Below are 6138 nucleotides of genomic sequence, written 5' to 3' on the forward strand. Positions count from 1 at the left end.
ATAGAACTGAAGCAGCATTAATAGTCTGTGTTATTCTTATGGAGCCATATGGGCTTCCCTGGAAAATAAATTATAGGATGTTGTCTTACATTCCCCAGGATATTATTCAATAGTCTTATGGCTTCTGAGTTTATTTCTTTCTAATACAAATCACCATCATTCAAACTCTTCAACTCCTGTTACTACTGTGCATCCTATAGCTTTCTAAACTTGCAAAATACTGAAGTGTTGTTATATGTAATAAAATCATTTTTACATAGGGTAGGCAGTCTTTCATGAAACCTACCACAGTCCATATCAAGTAAGTGACATTTTGATTTTGGCATTCAGCCATTTAAACAATACTTAACAAGGTTCAACACAGAATCAACAGATCTCATCATTCTTATAAATTTATTTATCCAAAAAGCAATGCTTAATTTTGTCAGGCTGGATGGGATGCACTACTCTTTCAAGTTTCCTTTAATCCATAGTCTTAGTCCACAAGCCAGCTCATTCCTCATGTACGGCTGTATGGCCACTGTGCATTTTCCAATCCCTGAGGAGCTCAGTGTTATGGGCTCACTTTGCTTGGGCTGGCCTAGGACGGATGGAGACCATTTTTATGTTGTGCCTGTGTAGGTACCTTGAGTTTGATAGGGTCATGTATTATGCTGTAGTTGCTGGCTGCCTGCCCATTGGCTATGTCTGACTTCTGAAATGATTTGGGTAAAGACAAAAATTGCTAACACCAGTATATTCTCTTGTAGAGGATAAATATACACAGCACACTCTGTGACATAAGAGTACATAGCTTGTACAAGCTTAATCTTTCCTATGTGCATTTCACTATCATTTGTACCCATGTTGAACTGTGCAGCTCAGGCATAAAGCCTTCCATAGGCTCAAAAGCCACAAAAATGGCTTTCTTTTATGGATGGTAATTTTGTGTTTTTGTGAGATTCCAGGGAAATGGGAGATTTCTCTGACTTGTTTTGCCTGTACTTGAAACTCTTTTCCTCCTAGTGGGTTGCCTCAACCATGAGGGTTTGTGCCTAGTCTTATTGTAAATTGTTATGACATTTTTAATTCCTGTCTTTGGATGTCCTGCTCTTTTCTAAAGGGAAATGTAGGAGTGGATTTAGGTAAGATGGGTGATGGGGAGGGGAACTGAGCGGAGTGGAATGAGGAGAAACTGTGGCTGTCATATATTGTGTGAAAGAAGAATTTAACAAAGTAGATAGTAGGGGAAAAGGTTCCATATAAATTTTATTTTGATTTCTCTAAATCTCACAAAGAAAAATGCATGTGTTCAGCAACAGAGTCATAGCTTCAAATACTGGTGGCTAATCAAAAGCAGTACTAATTGCTTATATTATTTTAGAACATCAAAAGCCTTCTTGATCAACAAGTCATTGGGAACTATTTCACATTCAGCAGTAATATTTTCATCTAATAACCTGTGACTTCTGGGTACAGTAGCCATCCATGTAAGGTATCTTCATCTGAGTGCCTTTTTAAACTATAATGCAATTAATTCCAACCTGTATGTTTTCCATATGAATTTATCATATATTCTTAGTGTTGGTTAACACTTCCCCAAACTTTCCCATTTCATTCCCTTACCCCATTCTACCCTTAATATTCCTACACTCCATATTCCCTGATATTTTCATGGGTGTTTATATCATATCATATCATATCATATCATATCACATATCTTTTCTGACTCACTCTTTCATAGTCCACGCTGATTGCCTATTTGCTTTGTATATAAAACTAAGTTTAAACTCCTGTTATCCTGGTCCTCCTGAGTGGTAGAATTATAGCATGTACCACCATGTCTGTCCAGTGCCTATTTCTTTGCTCACTCTTATATACCTGCCTCCATGATTTTGTTACTCCTCTTTCTTGTCCAGTCAGACCTTGCAAAATCCTCTCTGCATACGGAAGCATCTCCCATTCTCATCTATAATGCACTTGAGTTTAGTGCCAAAACTTAAAATTGTAAATTTTATGCAACATTTAAATGTCTATCCCTCCTTTCTACACTAGCTACATCATAAAGTATTTGAGGACAAAGATTATATCTTACAATTTTAGATCATGAAAGCAGAGTGAACAAAGCAGGCAATGCTATAAAAGCTATAAATATTATGACTGAGGGCAATAGATGGATGAAAAGCATTTCTGAATCAGCAGGGAGTCTTTTGCAAACCTAACCTACACATCTGTGCTTCTGGAAATATGTCCAGAGCAGTGAACCTCCATATGCAGCTTTCATAATTTGGGCATCACGATCATCTGGGGTGCTGTAATACAGATTCTTAGACCCTCCCAGACACTCCTAGAGCCTCCCACCAGGACTTCATAGAAAGGACTTGGAATCCAAGTTATCCAAGCCAGACAAGTGATTTGAATTCTGAAACAAAAAGACAATCCTATTCGAAATATTGCTCTGAAGATAATGAATGAAACTAGATGTCCTGGGACTAAGACTAAGCAGGAAAAAAAAAACAGGCCCTAGCCAGATAACCTCCAGCCTCCTTTAAATTATGGTCTAGAGTGTTGAATTTTAGCTCATTCTAGCTACAAAATCTCTTACTCTTTACTTAACATTAAGTTTTATCAAGTTTCCTATCTACACTTTTACTTTCCAATAGACATTCATCAAATATTTAGAATGGTATATTAAATCTTTCATAGGCTGTATATTCTAGATTAAAAAAATAAACTTTATACCTAAAGCTATTTGAGAGTAAACTTTTTTATGGTGTCTATGTAACAGACTGTGGTCTTAAGGGAGGGGAAACTTACCTATGGCCAAAGCTCATGTAGGTAACAGAGTTGACCATCAGCACCCTACAGTGCAACTCAAGGCTATGATCTTAACTGCACACAGCCAGCAGACTGTATTTTCTTGTACACTTTTTGTTTTGAACTTATCAAATGATATTTCTAGCTTCCACTGCTGAATGTCTACTACTTGTCTGCAACATCTCCTACATACCAGAGTCCATGCTGCATAGTCAAGATTCTCAGTAGAAGATTTCTTCTGTGGTTTGAAGAAACCTACATAATAATAGAGAATTCTTAAAATGTGTACAAAACCCAACCCATGAATAGATATTACAATGAACACATGAATAGTATTCTATAGAGAACATGGGAAGAAAATCCATTTCAAAATTCCAGAGAAAATGTTATCTCAGCTGAGCTCAGAAGGATTCCTTGGATGAAGTTACCATGATAGATTGTGCACCACTGCGCAAGAGTGGCTAGAAGAACCGGCCATGAGACAGCAGTCAAAGGAAAGGCATACATTTTTTAAAAAAGTCAAGAATGTATGTACTTTACCAACTTCAAATACTTCATTGTCTTGTGAATGAATTGTTACAGATGAATGAAATGTAACTCTTGGCAGAGCCTCATTTTGATTTCTTTCTTGAAAATTTTGTCTTTAGGGAATTCACTCCTCCCCAGTCGTGCTGTTTAGCAGTTTAGACTGCAGTGTTCTTGACCTTAGGAATCAAATCCTAGCATTTCACCAAGCTCACCCAGCTTTTTCCTCTAATAATTAGCCTAACGAAGGCACTGGTTATTTCTAAGTATTTTGAACACACAAGTATTCATAATCATCCAATAACAAAAATACCCAAGATGATTTGAAACTCTATATGTAAATGTATCTGGTAAAAGAAAATCTAATATGTAAAACTTGAGTCTTTTTTTCCAGTTGTTTAAACACTTCTAATTTATTTTTAAGGTACCTTCATTTTCAATCTTCATTAACAAGCACAGGGCAATAAAGATGAATCACTTTATTAATAAAACAAAATTATTATGTGTTATTTATACAGGACAGCAATAAAATGTGACCGAGAAGATTAAGCATTCTACCATGCTGTAATTTATGTCAAAGTAATGCCCTTCTTTAAATTCAGGCTCTAAAGCCAAACAATGAAGTAGTAAAAATATTCAAAGGAGCAAACAGGAATGACAAAGTAAAAGTCAAACTTTACTTAGAATGTTGAAAATTTTAAGTGATCAGGATGATCGCTTCAGAAATACAACCTGAAAAAAATAATGTTCAAAATGGCTTGCTCTTTAACCTCCAAATTTAGTCAATGTCATTTGAATAACATCATTAGTAAGAGCAAGCGAGGTGAGGAGCTTCAAATATCCACAGAGCATTTTGTGATGTCTTACCTAATGCTGACCCTCTCAACCACTAGTAGTGAACAACACAAAGAAAACCTTCATATATGTAGACATATCCAGTTCTTAATTCTGAAGGAAAGAATCACTAAAACAAAAACATGATTTTGAAAACCACACACCTAGAGCTAGCAGCATGTTAAAGAGTAATCACTAACACCTTTGTCTCTACTGAAACAGTGGTCTTTCTCCAAAACAAAAAAAAAATTGTTTTAAACAAATGAGAACTCTTCCTCACTGCAATGTTTTAGACTCTAGAATTTTAAGAGTTCCTTAAGGATATAAGTTTCAATAAAGAATATTCTAAGAAATTTGTAGCAATATATAAAGAGGGAGGAAGACAAGGTAGACAAGATATTTGCTATATCATCCTGGAAAATAAGTTAATTTCACTAAATAATAGTAGATTGATGTTTTTATTTTGTCTTTCACTTAGGATTTGTCTGTAACTTAAACTCATTTGAGAATATGAGCCTACAAAGTAGGATCATTCATAGGCTGCTCCATATAACTGTAATTAATATGACTGTTAAATTCTACAGTTTTGTGTTATAAAAAAGACAGCACAGGATATAGTGGTGTCAAAGTTTTTCAGAGTTTCCATTTTTAATGCACATGAATACACACACACACACACACACACACACACACACATCATTGGCTCACCCAAATTAATTTCCCATACCATATTTTTTTTTTCATTTTTATTTTTCTTAGAATGTATGACTTCTCCAAAGTTCAGAAAGCCATTATCCTGAAAACGAATACTTTGACATATCAAGCCCTCCAGAATCTCAGGAATATGTTATCTCTGGCATTCCTTCCTTCACTCCCCACTATCATTGCTATCACCTTTGATTCATTCTCTTACTGATAAAATTTTTCTGCCTAAAAAAATAGTATAATGTTTTTAACTTGTTTTCTAAGAATAACAATGTTTAACTTTGAAGGTTGCCATCTTGCTTGTTTGTTGTATTGTTTATTGTTGTTAGTTTATCTTTTTTTGACAATCCCTTCCAGGGTATTTTATTTCCAATCAATTTGAAAAAGAGTTTGGAGGAAAAAGAGACAAAAAGAAAAAATTTGGGAATGGGAGAGGAGGGAAGGGGAGGGGAGAAGAGAAGAATTGGTAAGGTCATAACAACAATATGGCTGTCATTGGCTCACCAAAATTATTTAATTTCCTGACCCAATTTTTCATATGTGTTTGTTTTTGAATATGTGACTTCACTGAAATTCAGAAATGACTTCCAGAACTCCAAAGGAGAAATGCAGGGTTTTTCCATTTTGTAGTTTGTGTCACACATCACAGGATTGGTAAAAGAAAAAGTGAGGAATCCACAGTGGATGTGCACACATTTCTTGATTCATTCATTAGTGGGCAGACACTATGTTTCCCATTGCTTAGGATTATAAATACTGCTACAAGGAATGTGGGAGCACAATGCCTATGACATTCTCATTTATGTTCCATCAAAAGTATACCATTAATAAGACTAGTGGCTCTTAAGTTATATAGTTTTAATATATGTTTTCCACAAAGTCTGTCCAACTAATGTGTATTCTTTCTACCAGTAGACACGGGTCTCTGTTTCTCTGAATCCTTATAGCAACCTTTACCTTTGGTTTGCCTGATAAAATTCTCTCTCTTTGGGAGGAGATAACACTTCAGTGAAACTCTGATCCACATTTTCCTTATGATTAGTGATATTGTATATACTTTAATGTTTTGGAGGTCATGTGTATATCTGGTGTTTGAGAAATGTTCATTTAAATCCTTTGTCCATTCTTCACTTGGTTTCTAAGTTTTAGAGTTCTTTATATACTTTGAATAATATATTGTCAGAGATACACGCTATAAGCATAGTATCTTATCTCACCCCACTGGAAGCTCTCTTCTCTGTTGATCGTTTCTTTCAATGTGTAGAAACTTCATTTTAT

The sequence above is a fragment of the Rattus rattus genome, chromosome 3 (genome assembly GCF_011064425.1).
Source record: "Rattus rattus isolate New Zealand chromosome 3, Rrattus_CSIRO_v1, whole genome shotgun sequence".
Classification (NCBI taxonomy): domain Eukaryota; kingdom Metazoa; phylum Chordata; class Mammalia; order Rodentia; family Muridae; genus Rattus; species Rattus rattus.